The sequence below is a fragment of the Triticum dicoccoides genome, chromosome 4B (genome assembly GCF_002162155.2).
Source record: "Triticum dicoccoides isolate Atlit2015 ecotype Zavitan chromosome 4B, WEW_v2.0, whole genome shotgun sequence".
In the NCBI taxonomy this organism is placed as follows: Eukaryota; Viridiplantae; Streptophyta; class Magnoliopsida; order Poales; family Poaceae; genus Triticum; species Triticum dicoccoides.
This window is the reverse complement of record NC_041387.1, coordinates 232693450-232704338: the sequence shown is the minus strand read 5'-3', so window position 1 is coordinate 232704338 and position 10889 is coordinate 232693450.

Below are 10889 nucleotides of genomic sequence, written 5' to 3'. Positions count from 1 at the left end.
GAAAATGAACTACGATAGCAAGCTCCAAAACATGAGCTGGTTCTGCTACAAACATGTGAACACGTTGTCCCAGACAAGCATGCCCACATGGTAGTCTTACAATAAAACACTACCGAGTTCTGGTTGGGAGCCATCATCGAGGATATCGAAGTCTTTACGCAAGTCCATGGATTAGATCCCAAGCATAGACTTCTTTTCCTTGAACAAGTCAATCAGTGGCTTGGTGTGCTAGGATATACATATGGAATGAAGATGATCAGTCTAACAGACCACAGAATTCTTCGCACGTGCATGACTGACTTGGGACGATTCCAAAGGAGGTAAAAACATGCTTTCTCGAATTCACGGCGGCAACTTACATCAAAATGCACGTGAATCAAAGGAAGTCACTCCTTTCATCAAACAAGTACTTCATGAGCTAGCATGAAGAAAATGCTTTCAAAAGTTTCCAACACTAACTTAATGTTCAACAACATCATGGAAGAGATAAGAATGTTGTCAATGGGCTCAACAACAACTCATCGGGATTTCCATATCACTGGACTTCCACCAACGTGTGAACACGGTGATAGCATTGGTCAGACCAAAGATGTAATGGTGTATGCTCGAGGGATCAACCACGAATAAGACAACATTACGAACATCATTGGTTCTGACTTGATTTGACGATAGCCCACCATCAAATCAAAGGATTGATAAGACAATAGGTCCAGCAACTGATCACAGGGACCAATCGATGAAGATATCATCTTTCTTCAATACACACTACACAAGAATATCCCTTTGGAACGAACTAAGTCAGGCAAGCTTTTATCTTCCAACCCTCCAAGTTGTCGTTTAGCTTAACCAACTAGCTCAGGGATATCTAACACCGACTCTTGGAGAGAAGGTGGTTCACAGGAAACCAACTTGATCACGAGCTCAACATAGCGGCCAGGTGACAACCTGGTAATACTTCTGAGAAGATATTCAGAAAATCACGAACCACCGGTATGTTACTAAGCTCGAGAACAATCTTGCTTTTCAGGGCAAGACGATATGATCAATAGAGCAAGGATTTGAAATAATCCTAACTCATCGATCGAGGAGTGAACCAGGAGAATGGACTAGGTAGCACGATCAATCTTAGAATGATGATTCAATAACCAACACACTAAGAATGAAATTATTGTCCTTTAACTACCCAGCAACGAGGTTGCTAGGCGTATTGATTTCACACATCACAATTCATTTGTCGGTATTCCGGTTGCATCAACACGAAGACCGAGGAATGACTAATGATGGCAAGAAGTATCACTGTACCAAGAGTTCATAGGATGGTGTGCAATTCCTATAACAATCCCGATATAAAGATGGTAATACTCCAAGGTAGAACAGAACAAAAGCTGGATTAGCAATTTGATCTGCGGAGCACAACTTCTTTGACCCAATCCTGGATATGGAAGAGGTACTGGAGTTTGTTTCTCCTAGTCATTCTGCGATAGAATGGCTTGACGGACCACAAGAGTAATAGGCATCGATGAATGAATGCACACATAATCTTGACTATCAACTGATAGAGGAGGGTCAGAAAACAACTAAAGGGGAACAACTCGAGGAACATATAACTTTCTGAGTTGTGGATGCATAGATTAGTATGTCGAGCGAAGTTCAACATAATTCTTCCGGGTAACCCATGCAGAAAGGTAGAACTGGCAGAGCCACAATATATAATGGAGAACTCATCAAGAGCACTCTGGTTGTGATTGTTCAGTTTAACGAGGAACTTCTTCCATAAGTAGTTCATGGTATTTGGAAGAAGAAGATACCACGGACTTCAAGGACTATCGCAAAGGTTACTAATAACCTAAGGGAGCTAGCAATTACTATCAACATGAAGTAAGTAGAGTGAATCTCGGGTTCAAGAACCCAGGAATAGAATACCTACTACTAAGTAGCATCACGGGATGCTTTCGAGACTGATGGCTAGAATCATCACACTGGGAACACAAATCATGGCTAAATTACTAGATGATCCCCTAAGACACCTAGGGTCATAATACTAGCTCCAACATATATGTCAAGGCAATAAAGTACCTCAACTCACTGATTTATGTGATTAATCTGACCAAAGGCACATCGGAAACAGGAGGAAGGGATTTGCAAATGCATCCGACTATTTAGAAACCTGGGATGACTCGGACAGCATAACGGCTATAAATGCTCAGAAAAGATTTGAGACATTCACAAAAATGGTGGCATAACCACTCAGAAGCACAATATCAAGGTTTCGAGATCAACAATTAACATACAGAAGTAGTAGAAACTGAACTCAAGCTTAAATCCAACAATCTTATAAGTCTACAGATTAGTAACACGTGATCCTGATAGAAAGAAGAGATAGCCTAGTTCTTAAACCCCGCAGGAAAGATAAGATGACTCAGATCAGAAGGCATAAGGTATAAGGAGTAAAAAGAGCCTTACGTTCCATCCCACAATCAATTCCCTTATATAACTAAAGCATTTCTAGACTCGACTTCGACCAGTTTGGCTCGGTAATCCTACAGACAGTCAAGCTCTGATACCAACGCTGTCAGGACCCCGACTCGATGTCACATCGATCTAGCCGGTAACACCTCATATCACTTTGCGGCCTCACGCACGGTATCCCACGGGTGTCGCCTTACCTTTGCCCGGGACCGTTTGCGCCTTTTGGCTCACGTATATGATAATGTCGCTAGCATCCATATGATAAGGAGCCCGGGCTGACATGACTAGTCGTAAACCCAAAGTGGCACAGACTTACAGGGACAGGCATTCATGACCCAGCTTCGAACGTGTCGGTCATCAGCAAGTGGGTCCGGGCTGTAGCACTGGGCTAGCAGGACTCCGGTAAACCGGGCTGTAGCGGGCTAACAGGACTCCGGTACTCAAAGCGTGACATTTCCCCGAAGGGACAGACACAGGAACAAAGAAGGACACATGCCGGCCAGCCTAAGTGTTCCAGAGCAGTAGCAAGCTACCATGGCTCAGCGGTAACACTAGGAGACATTTCCCGGTAAGAGAGGCTACTAAAGATAAACAACTAGATAGTCAGATCCCACACATACCAAGCATTTCAATAACATACACACAATATGCTCGATATGTGCAATACAACATGGCATCACAAATTGACTCTACGACTCAAGTAGTTTATTCAATAGGCTCCGAGGAGCGAGACATTACAAACATGGGTCTCATGACCCAACAATCAGAGCATACAAGTCAAGGCACAAGCGGAAGCTATCATGTCTGAGTACAGACATCTATAAATGAAAAAGGCTGAGAAGCCTGACTATCTATCAGATCCTGCCGAGGGCACAAGATCGTAGCTGAGGTATCAAGCTAAACGTCGAAGTCCACGCGAAACTACTAGTGAGACCGAAGTCTCTCTGCAAAAACATAAAATAGGCAAACGTGAGTACAAATGTACCCAGCAAGACTTACATCAGATCTATCTACACATGCATCATTATCAACAAAGGGATGGTGGGGTTTAACTGCAGCAAGCCAGCTTTGACTCGGTGGCTATCCTAAACTACGACTGCAAGCGACTCTTTTGAGGTGGCGCACACGAGTCCACATATTCACCATATCAATACACCACTATGGATCCGCTCCCGTCTCCCTACGAGAACGCCATCCATAGCACTCATGCTTATCTTGCGCATTTTAAAGTATCCACTTTCACTTGTCTATGAACTGATATAAGCAATCCAGAAGTCCTTTTCCGCGGACACGGCTATTCGAATAGATGATGTTAACCCTGCAGGGGTGTACTTCTTCATACATGTTTCCACCACTTAGCGTCTGCACACGACATGTGCTCGGCAGACTTCAAGCGAAAGCCGACGTGGGTGTAGACCACGACCTACCTAAACACCTAAGTCTCTAGTCCAGGTTTATCGCCTATTCGGGTTCCATCCATGAGGAGATCCGGCCGGAGTTTCGCTCACAGCCCCAAACGATGTGAACAGGGTTCCGTGACACCAAACGGGCGCCCGGTTTACCCGGCCACGTGCCTACCGCATCACAGCCCACCCCTACGGTCAGCGCTGTCCACGGCCTCCAGCATACTACAAACACCAGAAACTACTTGCAACTCCTGGACAGAGGACGAGGGTGAATAAGAAGTCGAGCGGGGTCATATTTCAGGGCCCAATGTATGGTAGTAGCTGAATCATGGATCACAAACACAGAACTCAGTTCCTAAGGACGGCTTCAATGAGACAACCCACCATGTACTCCTACATGGCCTCTCACCGCTACCTTTACCAAATCGTATTCACACACTTAGCTCACACACAGTAGGACATGTTCACACACCTCTGATTCATCCCCGATGAATCAGACCTGACTCAACTCTAAGCAGTAGCAGGCATGACAAACAAACATGAATGAGTAGGCACAACAGGGCTCAAACAACTCCTACTCATGCTAGTGGGTTTCATCTATTTACTGTGGCAATGACAGGTCATGCAAAGGATAAAGGGTTCAGCTACCGCAGCAAGTATCAAATATGTCGTTGTTGTCCTAATGCAGTAAAAGAGAGCAGGAGCGAGAGAGTGGGATTTTATCGGAATGAACAAGGGGGTTTTGCTTGCCTGGCACTTCTGAAGATAGCATTGAGTCTTCATCAGTGTCAACGATCACATCATCGGTATCACGTCTATCGAGAGGGGACAAATACCGGCAACACAAAAGGGAACACAATCAATGCAATGCACAATATGATGCATGATCATGACATGGCAAAATGAATGTGTTTGAGCTAATGCAACTAGCAACAGATTAAATGAAGTTGGTTTGAATCCAAGATTCAAATTCAAACTCCATATGTGATTAAATAAATGCCCTTAAATTGATTTGTGCTGAACAGCAGCTATAAGTTGTTCTAATATGCATGAAAATGGTACAGATGGATTCCTTGAATTTTTCTGATAATTTTTCATATATAAATTATTTAATTTGGAGTTGCGGTTAATTTTCTATGATTTTTAGAAGTTTATATAATTTTCTGGAATTTCCTGAATATAATAAAATAAACTAAATTCCAGAAAATGAATATTGCGTCAGCATGACGTTGGCATGACGTCAGCAGGTCAACGGGCGCCGTCCAGGTCAAACCTGACGTGTGGGGTCCACACGTCAGTGACACAGGAGCTAATCCCGGTCAAACCCAGCGCTGAGTGGGGTTTGACCAGGGGTGGGGCCCACTGTCAGTGGCTGTGGGGGTGTTTAGTGTGGTCATTAGTGCTAATTAGGCGTGCCACATCGGCAGTCGCCGGAGTTTCGCCGGCGGCGACCATTCCGCACGGCGGGGGAACGCCGGACTTGCGCTAGGGGCATCGGATCGACGCGCCAAGGGCACCAGGAGGTAGCCCGCGCCCGTGCGCATCTAGGGGGACCAACGGGAGGTGCGGGGGTGGCCGGGGTTCGCCGGAATGGAGCCCGAGGCGGCGGCTGGAGTTCGGACCTCGGCGGAAACGGCGTTGTGAGTACGGGCGAGTGAGGTAAAGCACTGCGCAGCCTCCTGGAGTCACCACGAGCTCGGTGAGATGCACGGGCGCGACCCGTTCGAGCTCAGGCCACGGCGGCGACATGGTCAGCGGCGGCCGGAGTTCGGCCGCGACGGGGCTATGGCCTAGAGCTCGCAAACGCGAGGGGAGAGAGAGGGGTTCTGCACGGAGGCTCACCGCGGAGCTGTAGGGAGGGTCAGTGGGCTCGGGGGCGCGCCGGAGTGGCCGAATTCGACGGAGACGGCACCGGGGCCGAAGCTCGGAGATGATGACGATGGCAGCTGCTCGGGGCCCTTCCGGTCACGTGGCTCGGTGAGGGGGTTGGCGACGAGGTGCAGGAGCTCGGGAGCACGTCGGAGAGGGGAGGGGTGGCCGTGGTCATGGCTACGGTGAGCGGCGCTCCCAGGTGCGTTCGGTGACGAGAGGGAGGGAGAACAGAGGAGAGATGCAAGGGAGAGGGAGAGAGCGAGGGGGTCCAGGGGGGTCGGGGCGGCGCCGAGGAGATGACGCGCGGCGTCGTGGTGGCCAGGCGATGCAGACGAGCAGGGTGGTGGCGTGGCGAGCTCGGGCGCGCGCGCCGTGTCCCTCCTCTGCCTACTGGCGCGAGGAGGAAGGCGACAGGGAAGGGAGGCGGCGGTGGGCTGGGCCAGCGGGAGGAGCTGGGCCGGCTGGGCTGCACGGGTGAGGCCAGGTACTTCCTTCTCTCTTTTTATTTTTTTTTCTTCTGTTCTGTTTTATTTAATTTCGTTTTGCCACTGTTTTGAATTTTAAACAAATTCAAACAATGCCAAAAACTCCTCTGAATAATTTTATTTGGCTAGATGGACTTTTCCAAAAGCTCATAAAATATTTCAGGGGTATTTGAAATTATATTCTAATTATATGAATATAATTCAAATTCAAATAGCTAATGATTTAAATTCAAAGTCCCAAAAATAAATCCTTAAAAATGTTCAATATTTTGGTTGGGACCAGAACCCTTACCAAAAATTATCAAACATTTAAGAAGAGCCTTTTGGAGCAATGAATGAGATTTCTAGGGTTTTTGCCCCTCTTTTATTTAGGGTTTTGAGGCTTCCAATATTCCTCAATTCAAGTTTCAAAAATATAGACATGATGCACACATGAAGCTAGCCTAGAGCAATGCCAGAAGCTAGGGATGTGACACTATGCCAATGACTGCTCTGAAGGAAAGAATGGAAACAGAAATGGGAGCGCTGGGAAGAAGCCCAATCCATTCAACAAAGGACAAGTGAACCACGTTAACGTGGAGGAAGTTGAAGAGCAGTCGGACGCGGTAATAGGTAAGTTTTTGGTTCAGTCATTTACCGCAATTGTTCTTTTCGATACTGGTGCATCGCATTCATACATATCAAGGGGATTTGTGGAAAAGTTCAAGTTACCAACCCAAACCCTTAGGACACCCCTTTTAGTGAGCTCGCCTGGAGCAGAGTACATGGCTAGCAGTTGGTGCACCCAGATACCCCTAATCATTGGCACACATGTATTTCCGTCTGACCTAATTATCTTGGAGTCACAAGGATTGGATGTGATATTAGGAATGGACTGGATGTCGAAGTATGGAGGAAGTATTGACTGTGCTAGTAAGTCAATTTACCTTACCACCCCGGAGGGAAAAAGGATTAAGTATGTATCTAGGCATGTGCCTAGGAGGAGCCAAGTAAACGCCCTCACGAGAGTTGTACAGGAGGAAGTACCTGTAGTAAAGGATTTTCCGGATGTTTTCCCAAAGAGTTACCAGGTATGCCACCGGATAGAGACATCGAGTTTTTGATAGAGCTATTGCCGGGTACAGGGCCGATATCCAAGAGACCCTATCGGATGCCAGCAAATGACGTGGAGGAAATTAAGAAGCAGATCAAAGAGTTGTTGGAGAAAGGTTACATTCGTAGAAGTTCATCACCTTGGGGAGCCCCAGTACTTTTGGTGGAGAAGAAGGATAAATCCCTGAGGATGGTCGTTGATTACCGAGCTCTGAATGAAGTAACGATAAAGAACAAGTATCCCTTACCGATGATTAATGATCTGTTTGATCAGTTACAAGGAGCTAAGGTGTTTTCAAAGATTAATCTACGATCAGGATACCATCAGTTGAAGATCCGAGAGAAGGATATACCAAAGACAGCATTTACCACGCGGTATGGATTATATGAGTACACGGTCATGTCATTTGGACTGACTAATGCCCCTGCCCATTTCATGAGTATGATGAACAAGGTGTTCATGGAGTATTTGGACAAGTTTGTTGTGGTATTTATTGATGATATTATGATATACTCGAAGAACGAAGAGGAGCATGCGGAACACTTGCGTTTGGTTCTCGAGAAACTCAGGGAACACCAGTTATATGCCAAATTCAGCAAGTGTGAGTTTTGGTTGAAAGAAGTTGGATTTCTTGGGCATGTTATATCAGGAGAGGGTATAGCAGTGGATCCCAGTAAGGTTCAGCCGGTCACTGAATGGTTGGCACCCACTTCAGTTGGCGAGATCCGCAGTTTCCTTGGACTCGCAGGATATTATCGGAGATTCATTGAGAATTTTTCCAAGATTGCTAAACCAATGACTGGATTGTTAAAGAAGGATACTAAGTTCAAATGGACGGAGGATTGCGAGACAAGTTTTCAAGAGCTGAAGGAACGATTGACTACAGCCCCAGTGCTGACCTTGCCAGATATACGTAAGGAGTTTCAAGTGTATTGTGACGCCTCCCTCTTGGGACTTGGATGTGTGCTTATGCAGGAAGGAAAAGTTGTTTCGTATGCCTCACGACAACTGAAGCTACACGAGTTGAACTATGCCACACATGATCTGGAGTTAGCAGCCGTAGTGCATGCGCTGAAGACTTGGAGACATTATCTTATTGGAAACCGTTGTGATGTGTACACGGATCATAAGAGCTTGAAGTACATTTTCACCCAGAAGGAGTTGAACCTCAGACATAGGAGATGGTTGGAACTTATAAAGGATTATGATATGAAGCTACACTATCATCCAGGAAAAGCCAACATCGTAGCAGACGCTTTGAGCCGGAAAAGTTATGCTAATGTTCTTGTGAGCAAAGGGATGCCAAAAGAGTTAGCTGCGGAGATCATGGAACTTCGGTTGGAGATTGTTCCAAAAGGCTTTCTTGCAGCAATGGAGGTTCAGTCGACATTGTTGGACAAGATTCAAGAAGCTCGGAAGGAGGACAAAAAGATTGTTGAGATAAGAGAGAGGATGGGCGAAGGTAAAGCCAAAGGTTTTCGCGAGGATGAGCACGATACCTTGTGGTTTGAGGACCGGATTTATGTGCCAAACAATTCGGAGATCAAGAAGTTGATACTTCAGGAGGCCCATGACTCACCATACTCGATTCATCCCGGAAACACCAAGATGTATTTGGACTTGAAGGAACGTTTCTGGTGGACTGGTATGAAGAAGGATATTGCCGAGTATGTAGCCGTATGTGATGTATGTCAGAGAGTGAAGGCAGAGCATCAGAAACCAGCAGGACTGTTACAGCCTATGCCAATACCCGAATGGAAGTGGGACAAACTTGGTATGGACTTTATTACCGGATTACCCAGAACCAAGGCAGGATATGATTCTATATGGGTAGTTGTGGATCGATTAACTAAAGTAGCTCACTTCATCCCGGTGAAAACAACGTATACAAGTGCAAAGTTGGACAAGATATATATGACCAGGATCGTATGTTTACATGGAGTTCCGAGGAGCATCGTATCAGATAGAGGAACCCAGTTTACTTCAAAGTTTTGGCATCAGTTACACCAGACTTTGGGTACCCGATTGGAATTCAGTACCGCTTTTCACCCTCAAACAGATGGACAGACAAAAAGAGTCAATCAGATTCTGCAGGACATGCTAAGAGCATGTGCGCTAGATTATGGATCTAGTTGGGATGACAATTTACCATACGCGGAGTTCTCTTATAACAACAGCTACCAGGCCAGTTTGAAGATGGCACCGTTCGAAGCTCTGTATGGACGCAGATGTAGAACACCATTGATGTGGGATGAGGTAGGAGACCGTCAATTGTTTAGACCATATTTGATCAAGGAATCAGAAGAGAAGGTTAAACTGATCAGAGACAGACTAAAGATCGCTCAGTCCAGACAGAAGAGTTATGCAGATTCAAAATGCAAGGAAGTAACCTATGAAATTGGAGACAGAGCTTATTTACGAGTATCACCTTTGGGGGGAGTAAAACGTTTTGGAGTTAAGGGAAAGTTAGCCCCGAGATTTGTAGGACCGTATCGTATTTTGGGACGGATGGGAGAAGTTGCCTACAAGCTGGAGTTACCTGAAGGGTTGTCAGGAGTTCACGATGTGTTTCACGTATCACAGCTGAAGAAGTGCCATGCTGAGATGGCCGATATACCATTGAATGATACAGTACCTTTGGAGGCGATTCAGTTGGATAATAATCTGACCTATGAGGAGAAGCCAGTAAAGATTCTTGAGTTTGATAGTCGAGTCACTCGCAACAAGGTGATCAAGTTTTGCAAAGTTCAGTGGAGTCATCATACTGAGGAGGAAGCCACCTGGGAGCGAGAAGAGGATATTCGCAAGGAGCACCCGCACCTATTTTCTAGTCAACCCGTATCTCGAGGGCGAGATTCATCTTAAGGGGGGTAGGTTTGTAACATCCCAAATTTCCAATTTGGCATGTTATACATAGGTCATCCATGCATATCATATTTTATTGCTTTTTCGTTTGCAATCCTCGAAATCCTAAGCAACTCAAGGACCTTCGGAGAGAGTTGGGGATTTTCCAATTTTCATATTTGAATTTTTTTTATCAAATAGTGAAGACGAGGATTTTGATTTTTAATTATTTCTCTTCGGAAAATATTTCATTTTAAATTAATAAATGAGGGGAGATAATATGACTTCTCCAAAACAATTGAAATATCGGAGGAAAAATGTTAAAATCATTATTTGGATTTTATTTGAGTTTATTCGGAATTTTATTTGCCCTAGAAAAATTTGCATGTTTTAAAAATTGCATTTTAGGGGCCAAGAAAAGTTCATCTTGTTCTAAATATTTTATTTAGACGGAGAAAACTTGTTTTGGAATTTTAGATTTTTATTTATTTATTTCTAGGATTTTTTTAGTCAGCGGAATGTTTTAAAAAAAACGCGCCCGACCGGGCCAAGGGCCCAGCCAGGCCGGCCCGCCTCGCCGCCGTGCGCCGCACGGACGCCGAGGGGAGTCCGAGCCAGACTCCTCCCCGGGCGCCCCCTCCCCCAAGCCGGAGCCCCCCCCCCCTCCTTAAATACCCCGCCCCTCCGTCCTCACCACCACCCCGCCACCACCCGCCACCA